We start from the raw sequence: 25,811 nt of genomic DNA on the forward strand, positions 1-25,811 counted from the left end.
TTGTTTTCTTTTGTTTCATAAATTTGCAGTTAATGAGGTTTAAACAAAACTTCGATCTGGAGAAATAACTGGTTTGGGCTTTTGACTTAACCGACTTATCAGTTTGAAAACTGTCGATTAATTAGTTTGCTTACGCCCCCCTTTCCCTACCCCCTACCCTGATGGAGCTATCTGTGTATCTGAGTAACCTATGAGTCTGGTGTTACGTATTAGCATAATCTCAGATGTAGAGTTTATCCAAATACATTTGACTTTGATAAAGCAGTTGCTCAATAGAAGGGACTGTGAAAGTTTTTATCATGTTTTTGATATGTATTAGTCAATAACATGTGTTATTCATTGAAATGTCCTTGGGTGCAGTCTGAAAGGGGGTGCAAGCTCCAAAGGGAACACAGAGATATTTCCCTGCTGATGAGAAAGATACACCTGCATCTGGACATCTGGCACTGTCCGCGTTGTAAGGATGCTGGGAAGCAGGCAGCTGGATGAAATCCTGAATCACATCGCACGCGGCTGCTGCTGCACTTCTGTAAGAACACGACTATGCTGATTCAGTAGCCATGAGCATTTGAAGGGTTTTGTTTTTTCTCCTTTCTGGCCATCTGTAAGTTATGGAAGAACAGGAATTGGTGACTTTCTTCCTCACTGGGTCATCCATCCAAATAGCCATCCCCCACATATAATTTTGCCCTGGCCAAAATATTTCCATTCTTGGGTTGGATTCTAAGTTTTCTCATATCTTTCATTCTGTTTCTTCTGCCTGAAATGATTTTCCTCTAATCTACATTTATCAACAAGCATCAATGGCTACCTTTTAATTGAAACATTTGTTGCCCGGCCAGGTGTGGCTCAGCTGTTGAGCGTCCAACTAAGATCCAGGTGATCAGGGTTCGATTCCCCGTCAGAGCACATGCCCGGGTTCCGGGCTCAGTTCCCAGTTGGGGGCGTGCAGGAGGCAGCCGATCAATGACTCTGTAATCATTGATGTTTCTGTCTGTCTCTCCCTCTCTCTTCCTCTCTCTGAAATCAATAAAAATATATTTTTTTAAAAAAGGAAACATTCGTTTATCCTTTGTTCTCATATACTTATGAATTCTTAGAATGTTTGCCTGTAACACTGTTACAGAATTTTTCACATGTAACTTTGCGTTACTTGTTACAGTGATTTTAAAGATATGTCCACAAATTCTTTGATACTCCTTGTCACAATAGATGCAGCTTAATTCAGCTCCTTTTGAGTGGAGGTTGGATTTAGTGACTCTATTCTAGTGAATAGAATTTATCAGAAGTAATGGAGTACTATTTGCAAGAATAGGTTATAAAGGTCTGTGATTTTCTTCCAGATGTTATTTCTTTCCCTCTCTTGATTCACTCACTCTGGAGGAAACCAGAATCATGAGAACACTCAGGCAAACTTTGGAGAGGCCCACGTAGTGAGGAACTGACACCCACCAATATCAGTGACCTTGGAAAGAAATCCTTCCTGTTGACCTTCAGATGACTCCAGCTGCAGCCAACGGCCTGGCTGAAACTTCATGAGAGACTCTGAGTCAGAACCCTCCGGTTAAGCCACCTGAATTCCTGATCCTCAGAACTTGTAAGATAATAAATGTTTGTTGTTTCAGTGTGTGAAGTTGGGGTAATTTGTTTTACAGCAATGGGTAGCTAACACACTTATGTTTCCTTACTTTCTCTTATACTAGATAATACATTTTTTGAAGACAAGAATACCTACTATTGATGCTCTATTTTTAGTGAAGAAAATATGTGCCTGCAGCTGTAGAAAATAAAATATCAAATGCTTAATCCAATAGAAGTTTACTCTTTACTAATATCAAATCCAATATGGGTATCTTTTTTTCCAACCACTGACTCAGATATTTAGGCTATTGATATCTTTTGGCTCCATTAATTGCTGGAGTCACTTCAGAGACATCTGTTTCTTTTTCTATATCTAGATAGCTAAGGAATGGAAAGAGAACAAGAAGGGCACACTGGCTCTTTAATGCCTTGGAATGGAATAGATCCATTTCATTTGTACTTATATCTCATTCCACTAGAAATCAATCACATGGACCCACCTAGTCACACAGGAGGCTGGAAAGTGTAGGTTTCATGTGTTCCCATGAGAAGAGAAGCAGATATTGGAGAAAGGTAGCAGAGTCTACCACAGGTTTCTACCTTTATAACATTTAATTCAATGTTTTACAAAATAAGGGCTTTAAAGTATTTATTGAATGAATATATGAGTAAATTAATAAATTATCACAGAAAATATTATTTTTAAATTAATTATATAAATGTTACAACTCAATATTAATTCAAGTCAACAAATATTTATTGAGCATTTACTATGTGATACAATCAGTTCTATGTAGTAGGAGTGCAGCAGTGATCAATACAGACTAAACCTATTTTTTACATTTCAGTGAATAGAGAAATAATAAAAAGTAAACAAATAAGTAAATAAGGTAATTTTCGATAGTAATGAATGCTCTGAAAAAGCATAAAATAATAATTCAACAGAATGAGTGAGAGAGCAAAGGTGGAGGGAACATTTAGAGAGTGGTCAGAAGGGCCTCTAGGAGAAAGTGACATCAGGGGAGGACTTACCTTCTTAGTCTTGGCTGGTTGACAATAAATGGTGACAGATGAGTAGGCAGCCACCAGTTAAAGCAGCATTTTCTAGGCAGTAACAAAGAATTTGGAAATCATTTGAGAGTTTAAGGAAAAAAACCCTCATAATTTTATATAGAAAATTTATTTTTATAGTCTTAGGCTGGGTCCCCTTGAAGCAGAGCATGAGAAAATCAGCTTCTCAGGAGAATGAGGGCAAGGGAAGCAAGAATGTGGTCCCAATGGAGACTAACCTCAGTCTGACCCCATGGGGAAGCTCTGAAGCACAAATTGCTCCACAGAGTTAGTCCCTGAGGGAGGGGGCTAGCCTCTTTACCCCACCTCAGTTACTGGCCATTTTCTATCCTGGGGCTATAAGGATACAGCCTGGAGGAGGCAGCTCTTAGTGTCTGTAATCTATTCTCCAAAGATGATCAGGATCAGCTATGCATTACTTATTAGCCAACCCTTACAATAGTTGGAAAAGATCAATATGGGTCACCAAGAACATCTACTACAATCACACTGACCACTGAGTGGAGAATTGATTGTGGAGGTGGTGGTATTAGGCAAGTGGAGAGAAGAAAACCAGTTTAGTAGACTTGCAATAGTATACATGACGAGGGAGAGTGAATTAAACTGCCACTGAACTTAGAAAGTAGAGTTGAAGGAAAGTAGAGAAATTTATGATATATTTTGAGTAATGAAACTAGATGTATAGATTGAAGGCACATAGGAATTAAGGGTGGGGTTTTGTTTTGTTTTTTGTATATATGACTAGATACTGCCATTTACAAAGAAAATTTATGGAGGAATAAATAAGAAATATCAAATATCTTTCCAAGATCCCTGAAGATAATTTTATTTTTTTAGAAAGACATTTTATTTTCATATATCACTTGGAGAGAACAGGGTACAGAGGGCTCAAGGGGAGGAAGAAAAATTGGGGAAGGGAGGCATAGGTCAGAAAAGAAAGGGGCAATTAAAGAGAGGAGGAGGGAAGGGAAAAAAAAAGAACATGTGTGACATGGAAGAAGAAAGGAAAGCAAAGACCAGAGATTAGTGTGAGGGGCTTAAGGAAGAGAGAAAAGTAAAAGTAGAGAGAATGTGTAGAGCAGTAATTCTGAGGAGTCCCTGAGACCTTTTCAAGGGTCTATGTGGCATTCCTTTGTCCTACTTTATATCTTTAACGTCCAACTTCAATCAAGCAACATATAGCAACAGGCTGAATGCAGAAGGAGGTATGAGAATCCAGGTATTTCTATTAACCAGGTATTAAAAAGATTTACAAAAATACTAAACAATGCCATATATTTTCTAAAAAAGTGATTTTTAAATAATTTTTATTTATTTATTTTAAAATGTGTTTTTGTTATTTATAAAAATATTTTAAAACTTTTTCAAGTATAATTTCTAATGAGGAAAATATTGATAGATATAACCCACATAAACAAAAGTTCTTTCAGGTCCTTGCTAATTTTTAAGAGGGAAAGGAGATCTTGTGACCAAAAGGTTTGAGAACAATTGCTGGAGAGATTATCTAGGTTTTGTGGCAAATGGTAATTCTTACACTCTTCTGCTGAGCTGAGTTGTTGTTCATTTAGAGAAAAAAAAATGTTATCATCTGATTATTTAGTAATCATCTTTCAGAGGTTCTATTCTGAAATAATATCCAAAGTTGCTAGCTAAGACTGCTGGCAATTTTCCCACAGCTATGTCAACTTCAAGTCTACTCACTGAGTGGAGTCAAGCCAGTATATGAATGGGCCCAATATAATAGAGCTTTCTGTTTCTCTCCCGTATTTTCTTTTTCTATCTAGCCAACTCTGATATTCCATCATTGACAATTGTATTTTATAGTGTAAGAAATTCATTAGTAATTCAAAGAATTTTCTGAAACAATGAATTGCCTTTGATGAGGTATGGAACTCACTTCAAACCTTTTAAGAAGACATTTCAACATAAGGATATATAAGATCTAGAAATAGAGCTGTAACACAGTACTGATTGAGAGATAAAGGAAGAGATAGTAGGGAGAGAGAGAGAGGGAAAGAGACGTCGACTTTGTTTTCCACTTATTTATGCATTCATTGGTTGATTATTGTATGTACCCTGACTGGGATCCAGTCTGCAACCTTGACATACTGGGAGAATGCTCTAACCAAGTGAATAACCCTGCCAGGGCCATAACACCATTATGAACAGAGGTTATCAGCTAAACACTGACTCCCACTCTTGGCCCTTGCTGTTTCTCCTTAATGCTCTTTACATTGAAAATATATATATATTTGTTTTCACAGCATGGTTTGTGGTAGCACTGTGCCCACCCTCATTCCATCTTTGGCTGCCCTTTTCGAAATTCATCTCAGCTCTGCAGTCAGAAAAGTTTCAGTGAGAAGGCTATGGAAAACCCCAGAGTACATGATTTATTCTGTACATTTATTTAATAATTTTTTAAAAGCTAGAATTTTTTTTTAAATCACAAAATTGTGAATTATGGTTGGAACTCGTTTGTAATATAGTCCTTGTTATTCACGCCACTTTTCTCCCATTTAATGTTGTTTTAATGTGGACAATTTCCGTCCTTGACCTAAAATTAGAAATCGAGAAATTTGACATTTTCCTTCCAGATAAGTCCTTAAATATCTTAAAATTGTTCCTTTTCTTTGGTTAAAAATGTAACAAGTCATTGAAAAAAAGTGCCTGTCATTTGGTACTTAAAAGCAGATTCTATGAATAAAAATCTCTTGCTGTACAACAGATACTATGATAATTTTTGACAAGGAAATATTGAGGTAGATGTGATAAGAAATATTAGTGACATGGTCATTATCGCCATAATCCCTGAAAAATAAAAACAAAATGTATTAGGCATGAATAAATATACACAATGCCCAAAATGTTTCACTGATTCAGGTTTGCAAAAGCAGTTCTATTGTACTAATGCAAATGTTAGATTTCATCTAATGCAGATGTGTGCTGTATGTACACAATTAACTTTTACCAAGATCCATAATTATGGATTGTTTTGAGTTTTAAATCCAGCCTGTTTATCAGAAGATGTTTTTTGTATGTGATTTTAAACCACAAGAACTAATTTTTTCCAGCTTTATTGAGATATAATTGACTTATAACATTGTGGAAGTTTAAGATGTATAATGTGATTATCATGTATATACATGTATATATTATGAAATGATTACTACAGTATAGTTAGTTAACACATCCATGACCTCATATACTAATCTATTTTTTGTGTGTAGTGACATTAAAGCTCTAAATTTATAATACTTACAAATTGACTATGGTCACCCTGCTCTTCACTGGATCTGCAGAACTTACTTCTAACTGAAAGTCTGTACTTTTAACCAACATCTCCCCACATTCACTCCCATTCCCTGGCAATTATTAATCTACTATTTGTTTCTATGTGTCTACCTATTCTTAATTTTTTTTTATTTGTCAAAAAATTATTTAGAAATTAGAGATGTTTTGTTTTACAGAAATATCTTAGACATTTTGATGTTTTAATATGTTCAAGTACTTTTGATTTACTTTAACTTTGGATAAAAAATTAATATAACAAATTATAGTGAGGAAATTTCAATTAGTTTATAAAATTTTATTCTTAATACAAGGATAAGTACACAAATATCCCTGAGGATATTCAATGAAAAATTACTAGGTAGAGATCTTCTTTTCACTGTAAGATTAATATATAGTAAATAATGCATTATCATAACAAAATATATTTTAAAATATATTAAATTTCTTTTGGATATCTTCTTTGCTCTATTAGTGTTTATAACTTATTCTTTTTCTCTGCTTTAATTTTAGGTCTCTTTCTATTTAAATCTCCATATTCTCAATTAGTAAAGAATTGATTTGCAAAGATTTTACGAATTGCTGGGAGTATTGGTCAATTTTAACTTTGAAATTAAATTATAAACTTTTGTTACATGATAAAGAGAGTTATCAGAATTAGGATAGTGATTAAGTAATTTTGAAATAAATGTGTATTCAGTAGTCATCTCCCAATTTACAGAAGACTAGAGTGTAGGCATAACACACCTCTCTCTCTCTCTCTCTCTCTCTCTCTCTCTCTCTCTCTCTCACACACACACACACACACACACCACACACCTTAAATGAGAAAATGTGGACATGGTGGCTCAGATAGGTTAAGTAACTGTGAAAACCACACAGCTAATGTCAATTCAAAATTTGCTTTGTGGTAAAACAAGTTGGATTTCTTCTTGTTCTGAGAAATTTAGCGAGAAAATGACAATTATTGAGAGAGACTGCTGCATTCTGAGGTGCAAGGCTTAGCTGTAGAAGCTGTGTGTTTCTAAAAAACAAAGGTATCTTGGAACCTCTCTAGCTTCTAGTTTTCTCTTCTGTAAAGCAGTTAACATTATCTGCTTTACAAATGTGTGAGAATTATATTCCAAAAGCCTTTCTTACTCAGGATTTATTTTTCCCTGTGCTTTTTAATGGATTGTAGCATAAAATAAGAAGCCAAAAGGGGAAAGACACTCATTTGACATGTTGTGTAGGTGGGAGAGGAACTGTACCAATGAGGAGTTTTGGCTACAGAAACACAGCCAGATAGTAGAAAGCAAATGTTATCTCCTATAGTGATCAATGAGGGCTCCACAACCAAAAACAAAGGTAGGGGGCTGGTCCATGCACCTGGAATCTAGGTAGACAACTGCATTTGTTTTCTACTGCTATGTAACACATCTCCACATATTTAGTGACTTAAAACAACACCCATTTATTATCCCAGTTTCCTTAGGTCTGAAGTTTGACCATAGCTTAACTGGGTTCTCTGATCCAGGTCTCGCAGGCTGATATCAAAGCGCTGGCTGGGGCGGTAATTTTATCTGAAGCTCAAAATTCTCTTCCAAGCTCTCTGGTTGTTGTGACTATTTATTCCCTTATGAAAGCATGGTAAATGCCTAGAGGTTATCTATTGTTTTCTGCCACATGACCCTCTCTAGAACATGTGAAATGTGATTTCTTCAAGACCATCATAAGCACATTTACAGCTGCTTTTCATCTTTTACCTCTAGCTCCTCTTTGAATGCCTCATCTGATTAGGTCTGACCCACCTAGGATAAACTTATTTTTGATTAACACAAACTTTACTGAATAGAAACCTTAATTATATTTGCAAATTCCCTTTGTCTTTTCTATACAAAGTCAACTAATCACAGAAATTATTTCATCATACTTAAAGGTCTCGCTCACAACTTAAGGAGAGGCATTATAAAATGGTGCCATGTTTTAATTTTGTCATAGTTGGCATGTGGTTGTCTTCTCATTATCTATTTTACTTCTTTTCCTTAGATAGCAGTCATACAATTTGGGGCCAATATTTTGTGTCCTGGGGTAAAGCTTGATTAGAATGAGCAAGTGCCATTTACAATTTTTTTACTTCACCCACAATGATAAATGGATAAATATGTTGTACTGTAATCTGATGCAGACGCTCTCACACACACACTCGCACGCGCCCACAAACACAAAAACCTCTATGATTACAATATGCAATTTACTCTTTTATTTTCTATTCTGTTCTGTTCTATTCTGGTTTAGTCTAGTCTAGTCTAGTCTATCTCACTCCACAATTAAATGCTAGCTGTACTTCAACAAATTGATATCACAAACCCATGAATATTATCCTAAGAGGTGAAAAAATAGCACACTAAGCCAACCATTGTGATTCTGTTCCCTTGCCAGTGACTGTTGTAAGAAAGCTAAGCATTTTACCTTTAAACAAAGACAGACTGAAATTTCAGAGGAAATGAGTCCTCCAGTGGAATAATTAGGGGGGAAATTAGAGCATGTAAAAGAAAAGGTATCAACCAGGATCTTGAATACATGTAAGTTAATGCAAAAACATTTGCAAATATAATGGAAGACATATTACAGATTAATATTTTGTTATTCCACTATGGCTGCCCTGGATTTTTAGTAAACCAATGCCAGAGTTAATGATGTTCCTATGCATTATATACTCTTCTCACTTGAGTAAAGCATATCTGTGGCTGAAGCCTTGTCTTGCTTCATTTATTTTATAATGCCATTCTTAGGAATATAATGGGAGCCTTGGAAGCTGGTGACAGAGTTGTATGTGCACAAAAGCAGTCCCAGTTTTCTGAAACTCAGTTTTAAAGGATCAGAGTTTCACGTTATGTGAAGGCTAATTGTACAAATGTCAATCTTTTTTTGGGTTCATTAAATTATGAAACTTAATTAACATCAATGTCAGTGAAAGAAAAAAATACCTAAAGCTCTCCTAAAAGCTGTTCATATTCAAATATATGTTGATTGATAGAAACCTATTGTTTTCTAGTGCTTAGTAATGTTCTTCACTGCATATATTACCTGGAGACTTCATCAGACACTGAGATATTTGGAACTCTAATGAAAAAATAGCTTCTGTTGTTAGTACTATTTATGAGCAGACCTAGTGACTCTTCTTATACATCTATTGAGCGTATATCTGCATCTTGATTGATTTCAACACATTCTTTACCAGCCAGTTATTGGTCACAGAATCCCATGAATAAAAATAAGAACCTATTTGTTGGTTGGCATATCAGAACATGTTAGGCAGGCATGGTTTCAACTTATAGAGTATCGTATTGACTTTATTTCTAAGTAATATGTAATAATAAACATGCAAATATATGATTTATTACTTTTAATAGGCTTATAAAATGTAACTTAAATTAACTTTGTAAAATACTTAGTGTTGATAATAATGAAAACATTAGGCAAGGAATAGGATTAGACTTTAAAGAAATCATGAAGCTATCAAGAGTGTTAATAGAAACATGAATCTAGTCACATCTTTCTTGAGCCTTATTATTGGATACATAAAATACACTAGTTCTGATATATGAAAGTAAAATAATGATTCTAAATTTTTTTTAGAATAGGAATAAACATGAAGTAATAAAACATTGAACAAAACATTGAACAATGGATATCTATGATTAGTTTCACTGCATATTTGTGATTTGAAATGAATATGTTATAATAATCACAATGATCTTGTAGCAGTGTAGAGAACAAAGGACAGACACACAAATTAAATAAAAGTCAAATGTGTTATGAGGAATCAAAAAGATATAGCATTTTTTTATTTAGCTTATAAATTCATTGTTAATGAAAGCCTTCAACACATAGCAAAATGAATTATTTCTTTCTCTTTACCCCTAAATGCCTTTAGAGTTATAAAAAAGAATAATGCAGCACTAGAGAATAGGTTTAGCAATAGAAAAAATAAGTAGAAAAAATGCAAACAAGAGAATCTATGAACCAGCAATCTAAGTATGAATAAGAGAGGAAAACTATAAGGATAGATCCAGTTGTAATATAATATTAACCTCCTAACAAAATGTAAGTGTAGAGGCAAGACCCAATTGCATAAATAGCTACCCATAATAATATACAATTGGCATGCTATTATTTTCTATTAGAAAAAGAGACATTAAATGAGAAAAAAATACAACATTAAATGTCTGATAGAAATGAGCTCTTAATTAAATCTTCATCTGAATTAAGTTAGCATCTCCCTTTCACTTTCTTTATGTGTCATATATAGGCTGCTAAAAATTCTTGGCATAATTACAGTCAAAATAGATGTACTTTGCCTGTTCTGAAGAACATGAAGTTTGGCAGAAAATAAAGAACCCAAGCCATAGCCAAATTACTGAATCCTTAAATTGCTAATGCAAACAAGAAAAACCTATGGCCTGTTTACCTGGAAAAATAATTTTACTTTGCGAGCCCTTCTCTGTTTAGTATATAATTTACAACTTTCTGCCACATCAAAAATGATCTCTGACTATTTTCTGACTAGTCATCAGAGTCTTTGTTTGCTGAAACTTTGGTGTGGCTGCTTTGAGAAACCCTGGACTATGGAATAGCTTTAAGAAACCAGCTTCCTTGTGCATCCCTAGGAGCTGCACTTTCCTTATCCTTTAAAACCTTTGACTATCTTAAAAGCCCAACCTGAAATCTGGGATGCTGCTTTGACCCTCAACAATAACTTCCAATTCTTTCCTTGGTCACATTGCAGTTATGTGCACCTGTACAACAGTTTGCATGATGTGGTTGGAGTTGAGCTTCATAGTCAACCTGCCTGAGGGTCAAGCTAACCCGCAAATGAGACAATAGCATTCAAAACCCAGTTACAACAGGACAACCCATATAACCCACACATGGGGCATTCCTAGAACACCTAGCTCAGGAGATCAAGGAGATTGCACTACTAGGTCCCACAGGACACTTACTACAAAAGGCCACCCCACCAAAACTGAGAGTCATAGCAGTTCTATCTAATGCATAGAAAAAAAGACAAAATGACAGCCAAAATGGAGAGACAAAGAAAGAGGCCCCAAATGAAAGAAAAAGAGCTAAATAAAATGGAGGCAAGCAATTAATCAGAAACAGAGTTCAAAGTAATAGTTATAAGGATGCTCAACAGCATAAAAAAAACAGAAACCATGAAAAATAATGAGTTGGAAATGAAAAATACCATATCTGAAATAAAGAATACACTGGAAGGAATAAATAGTAGGTTGAATGAAACAGAATTGAACCAGTGAATTAGAAGACAAGGTAGAAAAACACACACCAAATCAGAGCAGCAAAAAGAGAAAAGAATTTGAAAGAATGAGGGTAGTTTCAGGAAACTTTGGGACAACATGAAACATAACAGCATCCACATTATGGGTGTGCCAGAGGGAGAAGAAAGTGAGCAAGGGATAGAGAACCTATTTGAAGAAATAATGACAAGACTTTCCTCATCTGGTGAAGAGAAAAGTCACAAAAGTTCAGGAAGCACAGAAAATCCCAATCAAGATGAACTGAAAGAGACCCATGCAAGACATATCATAATTAAATTGGCAAAGATTAAGGACAAAGAGAGAATCTAAAGACAGCAAGAAAGTGACAGTTAGTTACCTACAAGGGAGTTCTCATAAGGCTGTCAGCTAATTTCTCAACAAAAACACTTCAGGCCAAAAGGAATGGCATGAAGTATTCAAAGTAATGAAAAGCAAGGACCTGAAACCAAGACTACTCTGCCCAGAAAGGCTAGAATTTAAAATTGAAGGCCAAATAAAGAACTTCCTAGACTAAAAAAAGTGAAAGAAGTTCATTACCAAACCAGCACTGCAAGAAATGATAAAGGAGCTGATTTAAGAAGATGAAGAAATAGAGAGAGAGGGCAAAATAAGCATAAAAAAGAAAATGGCAATAAATAAGTACTTATCAATAATAATCTTAAATGTCAATGCTCCAGTCAAAAGACAGGGTAGCTAAATGGATAAGAAAACATGACCCTTATATATGCTGTCAACAAAAGACCTACCTCAGAACAAAAAATTCACACAGACTCAAAGTGAAGAGACGGGAAAAAATTTTTTCATGCAAATGGAAATGAAAATTTAAAAAGCCTGTATAGCAATATTTTATTGACAAAACAGGCTTCAAAACAAAGACAAGGTCACTACATAATACTAAAAGGATAGATCCAACAAGAGGAGTATATAAACCTGGTAAACATATATGCACTAAATGTATCTAAATGTATAGGACTTTAGGGGAGAGATCGACAGCAATGCAGTCATAGTCGGGGGCTTAAACACCCCACTGACATCATTAGATAGATTTTTCCAGACAAAATATCAGCAAAGAAACAGCAACCTTAAATAACCCTCTAGATCAGATGAATTTAATTGATATTTACAGAACATTTCATCCCAAAACAGCAGAATATACATTCTTCCCCATGGCACATGGAGTATTCTCAAAGACAGACCACATGTTAGGACACAAAATGAATCTTAACAAATTTTAAAAGAATGAAATCATATCAAGCATATTCTCAGATCACAATGGCATGAAACTAGAAATGAACTACAGAAAAAAACCTCAAAAACAATTAAACACATGGAGGTTAAATAGCATGTTGTTAAACAATGAATGGGTTACCAAAAAGATCAAGGAAGAAATAAAAAACTTCCTGGAAATAAATGCAAATGAACACACAACAATCCAAAATCTATGGGACACAGAGAAAGTAGTACTGAGAAGGAAGTTCAAAGCATTACAGGCCTACCTCAAGAAGCAAGAAAAATATCAAGTAGACAATTCAACCCTACACCTAAGAACTAGAAAAAAAACAACAAGAAAAAGCCCAGAGTAAGTAGAAGGAAGGAAATAATAAAGATCATGCTACCCAAAGCAATTTATAAATTCAATGCAATTCCTATTAAAATACCAACAGCATATTTCACAGACCTAGAACAAACATTTTGAAAATTTATATGGAACCAAAAAAGACCCCGAATAGCTGCAGCCATCTTGAGAAAAAAAGAACAGAGTGGGAGGGATCACATTACAGGACTTCAAACTGTATTACAAAGCCACTGTAATCAAAACTGCCTGGTATTGGTACAGCAACAGGCATATAGATCAATGGAACAGAACAGAGACCCCAGAAATAGACCCACACCATTATGGTCAGTTAATATTTGACAAAGGAGGCAAGAGCATCCAATGGAGTAAGGACAGTCTCTTCAATAAGTGGTGCTGGGAAAACTGGACAAGTACATGCAAAAGAATGAAACTAGACCACCAACTTTCACGATACACAAAAATAAACTCAAAATGGATAAAAGACTAAAATGTAAGTCACAAAACCATAAAAATCCTGGAGGAAAACATAGGCAGTAAAGTCACAGACATCCCACGTAGTGGAATTTTCACTGATACATCTCCTAGGGCAAGAGAAACAAAAGAAAAAATAAACATATGGGACTACATCAAACTAAAAAACTTCTGCACAGCAAAAGAAAACAGCCTCAAAATACAAAGGAACCCCATGGTATGGGAAAACATATTTGCCAAGGATGTATCTGATAAGGGATTAATTTCCAAAGTGTACAAAGAACTCATACTACTTAGCAAGAGGAAGACAAACAGCCCAATTAAGAAATGGGCAAAGGACCTGAATAGACACTTCTCCAAAGAGGACATACAGATGGCCAAGAGACACATGAGAAAATGTTCAAAGTCGCTAATCATCAGAGAGATGCAAATTAAAACCATAATGAGGTATTGCTTCACACCTGTCAGAATGGCTACTATCAACAAATCAAAAAACGACATGTGCTGGCGAGGATGTGGAGAAAGGGGAACCCTAGTACACTGCTGGTGGAAATGCAGACTGGTGCAATCACTATGGAAAACAGTATGGAGGTTCCTCAAAAAATTAAAAATGGAGCTGCCTTTTGACCCAGTGATTCCACTCCTAGGAATGTATCCTAAGAATCCTGAAACATTAATCAGAAAGAATATATGCACCCCTATGTTCATAGCAGCACAGTTTACAATAGCTAAGATCTAGAAACAGCCCAAGCGCCCATCAGTAGATGAGTGGGAAAAAAGCTGTGGGACATTTACACCATGGAATACTACCAGCTGTAAAGAAGAAGAATCTCATACCCTTTGGGACAGTATGGATGGACCTGGAGAAAATTATGCTAAGTGAAATAAGCCAGTCAGATAAAGACAGATACCATATGATCTCACTTACAAGTGGAATCCAATGAACAAAATAAACTGACTAACCAAATACATGGAACAGACTGACAGATACAGGGAGAAGGGGAGGGAAGACTGGATAAAAGGAGGTGAAGAGATTAGTCAAAGAACGTATATGCATAGCCCAGGGATACAAACAACAGTGTGGTCAAAGCAGGGGGTGGGTGGGGGCTGGGTGGAGGTGGGCAAAAGGGAGGGAATGGGGGACATCTGTAATAGTGTTAACAATAAAAATAAAAAGCAAAAACACCCAAAAAAGTGATTAAACGATCTTTCACTGGCATGCAACTGTAATCAGTAGTTTAACCTACTCAGTATTTATTGTTAGATCTTCACGAACATTCCCAATAAGAGTAAATTTTAAAGAAATTTTTAAATAATGCATCATTTGTAAAAAATGACTTTTTTTCCCAAAATTGGCCACATTTTATTAGACTGTTATACTCTGGCCTTTTAAAATAAGCTTGAAATCTCTATATTTCTATTCCTAGAATATCTCAATTTCGTGGCTGAGGGAACACATAATGGGATATGTAGCCTTTCACCTCTAAGTTTTACATTTAAATCCAGTATCCATTGTCAGTAGCCAAGTATTACTGCATCTCATGACCATCCTAAAACTGCTACAGAAGATTTAGTTGCCTCAATTTAATTTTTTGTGAACATGCTGTTTTTATTACTTCAAACTAAAACCATGTCTGGATGAAAATCTCAGCTGGATGTACATTAAATGGATCAAGAAATAAACTGCATTCAGAGTCTGAGTTGTATGTAGAAGTTCTAGTTCACTTGTGAAGCTTTTTCTAAGACCTCTAAAAAGAAACAAATACAATATTACGATTCAAAAATTTTAATATATTTTAATTATAAAAAAATTAATGTTTTTTATTAAGCTATGAAACTTTAAGAAAACCTATGTTCTACCTATATTAAAAAAATATATGTGGAGCTTCTGTTTCTGGCCATGATGAAGTAACTGGTATTATCCTTATTATAGAAGCCCCATTTTTCTACCATAAACAACTATAAATATTGGTAATGTATGTAAAGCAACTGTTTCAGGTATTAGGCAGCAAACAACGGAGAACTACAGTCCTTGAGATAAGAATAGCACACAAAGTAAGCCACATATTTACCTTAAATTTCCATCATAAACTGTTTTCCAAGTTGTGTAAGAAAAATAGAGCTTAAACTGGGAACAACTCTATTCCTGGATGAGGGAACAGAGATTGTTATTAAAGTTTACTAAAGGGGTCAAGTGTGGGAGCAGGATGTAGCAAAGAAGGGAGCCACAGAAACTAAATCTCAAAATTCTGCACAAAAACTTCAGTTCTGCACACATAACCCAAGACTCTGGTAGACATAGACATCGCAGAGCTAAACAGAGATTTCAGAAATTGCAAACTGCTGTGGAGATATTAGATTCCAGCCTAACCGGTGTGGAATCACCTTGAAAACCAACCCAGGCTTTTGCATTGAGACTTCAAAAAGGCCATGCTCTTGGAGTCAGGCCTATATCTGAGAAGAAAGAACAAAGTTAGAATAGACCAACCCTAAGAAAAGCTAAAAACTAAAGCTTGAGGTGATTTAACTGCTTACTGGAAAATAAAATAACATTTTAGAGGATTATAACATCATCTAGAGCGTCAGCAATGGCTGGTATCCAATACAGGTTCACTAAGCATGTGAGTAGGAAAGAAACAAGTGAGAGACATTCAAGAGATAAAGCAGTCTGTAGTCACAGACATGGAGAGGATCTTGATGTCAGTGTTAAGGGAGGAAACTTCAAATACTATTAAACATTAAATTACACATTAAATAGATTAGGGGAAAAGGTGAACACACTGGGCTAATAAATGAAATAATTAAACAGAGAATTAAATCCATTAAAAAAATCAAAGAACACTTTAGAACTGTAAAGTACAATATCTGAAATTAAGAAGTCATTTGATAGCTCTTGATTTTCATCAAAAGTCTTACTGAAATTCAATAGTGGAAGTTAAGTACTTGAAGTAAATGAAGCTATGGAAATTGGTTATCTATAAAGCAAAAATATGAAACTTGATTCTTATTTTGCTTCATAAACAAAAACTACTTTGAAATGGATAAAAAACCTAAATGTGCAAGTTAGAACAATAAACTTCAGTAAGCAAACATAAAAATATCTTCATACTTTGGAGAATGCAAATATTCCTCAGTAAGATACAAAAGACATTTACAATAAAAGGAAAGAAATATAAATTTCACTATACCAAAATTTGAAATTCTGCTTATTCAAGAAACCATTAAATCATAAATTCAAAACAGATACTAGTAGAATTATTTGCAATACATATATCTGACAAAGAATTTGTTCAGAGTACATAAATAACTCCTATCAAACAATTTGAAAAGACAACTTTATTTTTAACAGACAGATTGAACAGGCATGTACACACACACACAGAGTCAAAAGCAAAAAAGAATATCATATCTGAATGGGCAATGAGATTATTATTCAACATCATTCATCATCAGGGAAATGAAAATTAAAGTACAAACTAAAACATACTTTATAGATTGGGTCAACAGACTGATCAGATCAAAGGTTGGCAATTATGTAGAGCCACCAAAACTCTCATACATAATTGGTAGGAACTTAAAAAGTACAAGCAATTTGGAAAGTGTTTTAACTTTTTTCCTATAAGTTGACACAATAATTTCATTATTAGAAATTTCATCATAGAAAATAAGTACATTTGCCCAATTCATGGCCAGTTTATTCATAATAGGCCACTACTGGAAACAACCAGGCCAAAATTCAAAAACAGAAGAATAGATAAATTGTGATACATTCATTTAATGAACTACTCCTTGGAATATAAAGAGGTTGGAATACTGACACACATAAAGGCATGGATTATGTTTATTGAAATTAGCCAGGCAACATAAATAGTGATTCAATTTAAATTAAGGATAAAAAAGAGACAAAATTAACTAATGGAGATAGAAGTCATAAAATATGCCTCTCTGAAAGGCAAAGGAAAGGAAAGTAACTGACACAGGTAATAGTCCAGGGTAATTGAAATATTCTATAATTTGGTCTGAAGTGTGGTTACATGAGAATATGCATATACAAGATTCATTAACCTTTATACTTAAGATTTACAAATTTCAGTGTATGTCAATTGTGTTTCAATTTTTAAAGTCTATTGGATGGCTTTAACAGTTTCTAAGAAACTAAAAAATATGATTTGTGAATTCAAATGCAGATGAATAAAAAATTTCTAACTTAAACACAGAGGAAAAAACAAAAAGAATGTAAAACAAAGTTAAAGACCTGTGGGATGCTGTCCGATGATCTTATGTATGGCTAATTGGAGTCCCGGGAGGAGAGTTGAGAGAGAATAGGACATAAGTGATACCTAAGGAAATAATAAGCTAAGAACTTTCTGAAGCATGCTAAAGACATCAATCCACAATTTCAAAAATCACAATGAACTCTAACAAGAAAAAAATATTTAAAAAACAATTAACCCATATTATGGTCAAACTGCTAAAACATCAAACATAAAGAGAGGTCTAAAAAATATCTTAAGTGGAAGAAGAAAAATATGGCTGACTTTTAATAGGCACTCTGGAAACAAAACACTGTGGACTGATATTTTTAAGATGATAAAGGGGTCAAAGAACTTGCTCACTTTTAATTCTATATTTATATAAAATATATTTAAATACTGAAGATAATATGTTTCTTTTAAAATCTGAAAGTATCTGTCACCAACAGACCTTCACTGTAAGAAGTTCTAAAGAAAATTCTTTAGCCTAAAAAAGTGATCTTGTGAAACCATGAAAGTGCAAGAGTGAGTTCACAGCATAGAATGAGTGTAGGTGAAAATATGAGAGGAAACAGCTTGAATTGAAATGCTTATGGGGTTTATCACATATGAAGAAATAAAATATACAACAATGCAGTAAAGTTGGGCATGGCCATCCAAACCAATCTCTTCTAAGGGTTTTTGCATCATTTAGGATAAGACAAAAATAATAACATATAGTAGACATTAATAAGTTAAGAATGTATGCTGTAATTTCAGGATAAGCAACAACAATAAAACTAAATGAGTAACACAAAAAAACTAATAGAAGAGACAAAATTGATTAATGCGAAATTTCTGATTAACTAAAAGAAAAAAGCAATGGAGGAATAAAGAATAAAAACACTTTGGCACAAGTAGCGCAAATGGTAGAGCTAAAACCATCCCATCAAAAATTTCACCAAGTGATACCTGTGAACATCTGTCATAGGTGTAAAACATGAAGCGTAGCCTCGTGTTAAATTTCAAAAGTCCAGCAGCTACAAAAAGTTTATTAAAATTAAATAAAAAATTAGATTTTAAACTGCAGTGTTTGTTTCCATGTTTGAGTATTTGCCATGTTTAATTTCTTGTGTAAGCGTGCTGTGTTATTATGAATAATGAATAAGTGGCAATTCTGATTACAATCACCAGATATATAATTTCTAGGAAAAAGTAACTATGATATAAATTTATGTCCTTGTAATAAGAATATTCTGTATTCTTCAGCTTTCACTTTAACATTTTATCTCAGTTCAATCATTTTGGTAATTTATGTGTATCAGTTCAGATTTATGTGGCCAGATGTCACTACTGATTAAGCAACATAAGCTACTCTGAGTCTTGTATCCCAAAAAGAGGATGTCTTAAGGTGATATGGATATAAATCAGGACCCATGAAAATAAACAATAATTCATGAAATTGATCAATGTGTAGCTTCATTCAGTGGCCCTGTTGGAGTAAACCTATGAAACATGAAAACTCTTCCTTAGTCCCTCATTGTTCAATCAGTTCAGGTCTCCATCTGCTAGGACTTGATAACTCCATAGGGCTCTGTACATTTTTCTTGCTGATATTTTAGTATTTTAGGATAGACCTTTTTTCAAACCATTTCAGAAATGCAAATTCACAAATTTTGATGATCACGCTTATAAAATTATTGTCATATAATAGACAAAAATTATTAAATTGTGGATAAGATTTCCTTTTTTATCAAAGGAGACCTATTAAGGAAATTAAAAGATATTGCAAGCAAAATGCACAAATAAAATAAAATAAGAGAAGCAGGATTTTGCAATGTTTAGAGGCAAATTCTAAGTTTCAAAAATACAATCAGCTTGGTAAAATATGAACAGCTTCTAATCTGATAGCATATTACTTCTCATTGCCTCAGCAAAACTATTTTTGAATCTACAAAGCATTTGCCACTGTCCTATTCATGGGAAATCTATCACAGTTCTGCAAAGCACTCAAATTTTGCAGAAAATTATAATGCTGAAAATGATCACACAAGGCTCCATTTTAGCTTTCGCCTAGTTCTGTTCTTGGATATCAGAATGTGTTGCAGGTGTTTAATCCTGAAATGACTCCACAAAACTTGATCTCGTCACCAATGAAATAGTCATCTCCTTTTAAAAGCAATCAATATCATTTCAGTCATGTAATTGTATTTTATAAACTCTTTATAATTATATTTATGCATTTATGTTTCCAATTATTTAAAAGTCAGTATTTTTTATTTGTTTCTAGTATTTTAATGGTAAAATATTGCCTTATGAGTATATTCTAATTCTAAACTATCTGCCTTGACATTGAACTGCATTGTCACAATTTGTTAGAGATACGTTAGGCATTTTGAAAGTAAGGAAAAAATCTATTGAATAGAGTTAGAAATTGATGCGTAAAAAGGTGAATGGTGGACTTGGGAAATAAGGCACACATTTTGTGCAAGTAACAGCTATTCTGGCTGGCCATGGTTTTACATAAAATTTTGGAATTACCTTAGAAGAAAAACATTTTTTTTTTTTTTTGCTAGTAACTGCTTACTTCTGTCAAAACTTAAAACTTGTTTTAAAGACATCATCTGTGGGCAGTTACTTTTAGAATGCTTTTCTACTAAGGCAAACACAATTTTTAAGATATTCGGAAAATATTTCTGCAAATACAGGACAACTTTATAAAATGAGTAAATTGATTTAGTAGTGCACTGAGGAAAAATTAACAATTAGATGTGAGCATGGTTTGTAATAATTCTTGCATATTTATTTCTTAAATTACTTAAATTAATCAACCATAAAAGGTCAAATTTATTTGAGCTATGGTTTTTCACAATTTTGGAATTTCCAAAATACTCACTTTGCTCATAAGATACACTCTCAACAGGTCAAGTAATATTTTACAGAAAACATTCTGATACTGAAATTAGCTAGAACTCAGAGTTCAGATGATGAAACCAGGAATGTAAGTTTTTGTATCTTATTTTTTAAAAGTTAATATTAACATAGTGTATTTCTAAAGGAGTTGGCTTTATAATTAGACAAACCTCCATTTAGTTCCTAGTTGTGCTAGTTTACATATATGTGAGACTTGTGCTAGTTTTGTAACAGTCTTAATTCTTAGTTTCCTCAACACTAAAATGAGTTTATTAATTTAGCAAGGAATTCACTACTTTCAAGAAAAAACACACAACATCATGCTATAAGTAAAAATAAAGGAAGTATGGTGGTGTTGGAATATTAAAATGATATTTCATAATACTCAAGGATGAATCAAGCAGTAGGACTCATGACTAGCTAGAGAGAAGGACTTAAAAAGTCCTGATGAAAGAAAGACGGGCTCTGTGTGTCTAGGGATACATGGTCTCCTGTCTTGATTCTCTCTCTCACTCTGCTTTTTATCTGTTCTTTCTGCAGACTGTTTTTCCTGCTTCGGTTGCATAAGGCAGTTTTATATTGCTTTAATTCTAGTATTAGTAACCTAGTACTATTAATAATCTGCAAAATAATCTTATACTTTACTTAGTGGTTTAATGTCAATAGTGATATTGATCATGTACATTTGAAAGCATTTTATAAATATAGACTAAAACAAATGGTTAGTTTTATTAATCTTATTAGGAGCTAATTTCTAAATGTAATAAAAATTAAATACAAATATAAAACAAATTAAATAAAAACCTGTAATAGCAAATTTTACTTGGATATTTTAATATGAACTCATGATATTTATAAAATATAGTTTATATTTCTGCCTTCTGAAAAGTTTGACACACCAATGAGTATAACTATTGCTCAGAACTTGGGTTCTAAGTACCATTTTATTAACAACAAATCAGGGCTCCTTGGAGAAGTGACTGATTCCAGGTCTGGAGCAAAGAAATTCCAAGGTGAGCTTACAATATTTTATAGTGCCTGAGAGTAAGTAAATATTTAAAGATAAATGAAGACATTTTAAAGGAACACAAGAGAGAGCTCCCCATGCTTAACCTTGTAACAATTCAAGCATAGAGAAAATAAAAGGAATGAAAGGAAAAAGAAAAGAGAGAGAGGAATGGAGAGAGAGAGAGAGAGGAGGGGGAAGAAAGGAAAAGGCATGAGATTCAAATGAAAGTAAGAATAAAAAAATAAACCAAACTCAAACAAAACCAAATAAATTTTCTACTACCAGAGACAATTATAGTATCAATTTCGTATTTTAAAAATGGTCGAGAGAAAAAATAAGAAGATATTTACTTTTTTTAAAAGAAAAAAATGCAGTAAATTCCCAAATTATGTAGAAAATCTACTTTTTACAGAAGAATATCAGCTAATAATTTTTTAAGTCAACATTATTCAATTTCAATTATTCATGAAATAATGATTTAAGCAAGGTCTATCAATGGTCGCTAAAATTATTTAATATTTTTAAATGGAATAATTAAAATTATTGCTAAATTAATGTCACAAAATGATATTGATTGCAAATTAATAATAAATTATTGATAATTGACCTAATGCTTTTATGATGTACAGTCATTTTTATTAATTGATGGATTCCCTTTTTTAAGAATAGTTTATTGATTTTTAGAGAGAGAGGAAGGGAGAGGGAGAGAGAAACATCGATGTGAGAGTGCAGCAGTGATCAGCTGCCTCCCGAGGGCCAGCCCCCCACAAGGAGGGATGGAGCCTGCAAGCAGGGGATATGCCCTTGACTGGGAATCCAACTGGCATGCTCTGGGTGCTTGGGATGAGCTCAACCAACTGAGCCCCACTGGCCAGGGTGGAATATTCCTGCTCCTGAGTTTATGAAAGTGGCTATTTCAGAACTGTATGTGGCGGTTTCACTCAGCTGTGCGAAGCTGGGCAGTTTTGCTGAATTTGGCTGGGCTTCCTCACAGGTCCCTAGACTCCCGTGTATCTTACGGCTCATTCGGCTTTGATTTGCATGGTCTCTGATCACTTCAGGAAGTTTGGACTATTAAAACTTGTTAATAAGAAATTGGTTTAAGCTTCTTTTCTGTCTTAACATTTTTTATCTTTTTATCTCTTCAGCATCTTTGTCTCAGATTTATCAGAAGACTATCTGGTTGAATCAGTCCAATTGCTGGATTGCTCTTCTTTGGGACAGGAGTCTTCCCCACCCATTCAGATGCACTTGGGTTAGAGGGAGGCATATGTCTTACATTCCAACAGGAAACCCAAAGCTCTGATTGGAAAGATTCCTTTAGAAAAGATTGTGCACTGGAAATAGTGATCACCATCTTCAGAACATCTTGTCAACTCAAGCATTGTCAAAGCTATTAGCAAACTAAGCCTGTTTTCAGCAATGATTCTAACTTGAAAAAGCAAAAGGATTGTGTTTGAGTGAGAAGAAATTCAACTGATATTTTATAATAAATGATAGGAGCTTTTTTATCTCATCTTGTATGTGTCATGATCAGCTTTCTGGAAGAAGATGCTGCCCTGAATACATTACTTTACTAGTTTTATAAGAAAGGCCTCAGACCTTTATCAAGGTATAACTAAGTGTTCAGATAAAATAGCCAACTTACAATTACAGCAATAATAGGATCTGATCTGTTATCTGATCCATGGATCTGGCACAGGAAGCTCCCTGAAAATCTATGCAAAGTAAAGGAGAATAGATTTACATTCACATCTACCTTTCTACAGAAATGCAACTCAAAGGAACTTCATGCATTTTGAAGAGTACCAATGTGTACTCTGTTACATAAAACTATTTAATTCAATTTAGCAAAGATATGCTATTATAGTTTAAGAATACTAACTTTTGTGAAGATATTAAATAAAAATCAATACCCTCATAGAGTTATGCATGTATGGTTATAAGATACACATTAATTTATGAGTAATGCTGTTAAAATATGACAGAGTATTAATATATGTGATATAAAACTATCTGAAAGAGTAGTTCTGAGCAAGAGTTACTAAGAAACTTTTCCATGCATGGTGTTTAGTGACCTTGACAAATGGGTATGTTTTAGATAAAAGGAGAGGAAAAGGGAGGTACATGCAAAATGAAGGAAAAACAAAAATTGTTATGGATTAAAGATTAAGGTATTAAAAACAATAGGCTGAGTCTAATCACCAGGCTGTGCACCTGAAACTAATATAACATTGTAGATCAACTGTAATTTAAAAAAATTTTAAAAATATTTTAGAAAAGGCAATAGGCTGAGGCTGTTTATAATTTTACAACAAATCTTTGGAGAAGCGTAAGGAGAACATATCCTCTCCACCACGATTTTATGGGGCATGTTGTTGTGCTTTGTGAAATTAGGCCTGGAAAATTTTGTTGAATAAGTCTGATAAATTTCAAAAAGATGTTTTATTTCTTTGCTAATCTACCTGAATACTTAATTACCCTGCAAGATGCATGTGTCATTTTTGTGATTCAATATAATCTTTTATCATAAATATCATCCAAGTACTGAAATGAACACAAATCAGGGACTATTTGCTGCTCCCTAGCACTAGTACAGAAAATGGTTTTACAGAATTATATGTTCTTTTTTTTTTTTTTTTTAATTGTAATTAAATTCTGACAAAAACTCCACTAAATAATGTCTTTTTAATTAGAAATATGTTTTATAAGTTTCTCTTAATTTAAAGCACTAAGGGTGCTTTTGACTATTTTTCCTAGGAATTCCTCAAAACCCTAAAATTTTTTTGTGTTCATGTTAAGTAGTAAAGCATATAATCTATTGTTATAGTTTATGCATTGAAACATAATTCTTACTTTTTTCTCCAACTAGCTCTTTAGAGCTTGAATATTTTAAAAACCCATTCTCTTCATTTTTATTTACCAAATGCAGTGATATATTTTTATAGGATGTAGTGAGAACTAAATGAGATATTCGAGTAGATTTAAATGTGTGAACAAGAGCAAGCAGTTAATACATGGGAGCTAGCATAGTAATCTAAATAATAATCTAACCACACAGTATATACATGGAGAGCAATCTTAACACTATTAATACTATTGCCAAATACAGTATCACGTGGTGTCACTGCATTAAAATCATGCCATCTTCTTACTCTTCTCTTCAAACATTTTTTTCACCTTTATCCTTTATTTCCTACAACCAATCATTTAGTTCTAGAAACAGTCTTTTTTGAAACATCTCTTTTCTCTCCAGCCAAATTATTATTCATCAACCAATATTCAGTCAAAATTTAGAATGTGAGCATTTAAATGTCAATTTTTATATGATTCAATATATGTCTAAGTTCTCTGTTGCAACCTGGAGATGTAGATTGGCTCATAAGAATTCCAAAGGCACTGGAAAGTGAATATAGGCTCAAAAATGGTTTTAAATATTAGCTTCTTTTATGAGTTGGTACGTGAGCTAAGGCACTACTGCTACCATGGGGAAGGGTTAAAGCTTGTAAGAGCTGCAGGAAAGGTGGACACTTTTTTATCTATATTCCCCCAGAACAGCAGAGGTTATTAAGAGAAACCTCTTTTTCATGGACTAAAGAAAGAATTCAAAAAATAGAAAGGACATGTCCTCCTACATTGTGCTACCTGTTCAGAGGTGGGAGAGAAATAGATATGCAATTTCTTAGTAATCAAGATAATATGCACACCCAAGGGGATATTAACAAATCTTGTAAGGTTTGAGGAGGGATGATTTTTCTTACAGGCCTGTGATAATTCTCCTCTGACCTCGGTATCATCCCAATATTACTATTTCCAGCAAAATTTCTATCTCTATACTATTTTATTAGATTGGTGTTCCTAAAACTCTAAGAGACTACTATTTTAAGTACGTCTATAAATTTCTTCTTTTATTCTGAGACCTGACAATGCTTTCTTTGAGAATAGCCTAAGGAGTCCCATTTTAGCAAAACCTGTTTTGAATGTCCTTAGACCTTTTGAGTAGTCCTTAACTTAGAAGGCCCTCATGATCAATTACACAAAGCTCTTCTTTCTATTTAAAATGTTGGTCTTTTCTTGGAGATTTAGCATAGAGATTTCATTCAGGAATGAGCCCATGTTGCTCGGAACCTCTGTGAATTCATTAACAAGACTAATATTTTACAAAATTAATTCCTTCTGTACTTCACACCCCTTCTTGACTTCCTAGTTAATGAGACTTAACCTTTTTTCTGTTATTGATATATTTTTAATAATACTTTTAGGTATCAATAATTTATCATACATTTAGGTTTTATTCTTTATAAATTGAAAATAAAGATAGTAACATGATAATATGCTTAATGTACTGT

This window comes from Miniopterus schreibersii, assembly GCF_964146895.1.
Source record: "Miniopterus schreibersii genome assembly, chromosome: 6".
NCBI classification, from domain to species: domain Eukaryota; kingdom Metazoa; phylum Chordata; class Mammalia; order Chiroptera; family Miniopteridae; genus Miniopterus; species Miniopterus schreibersii.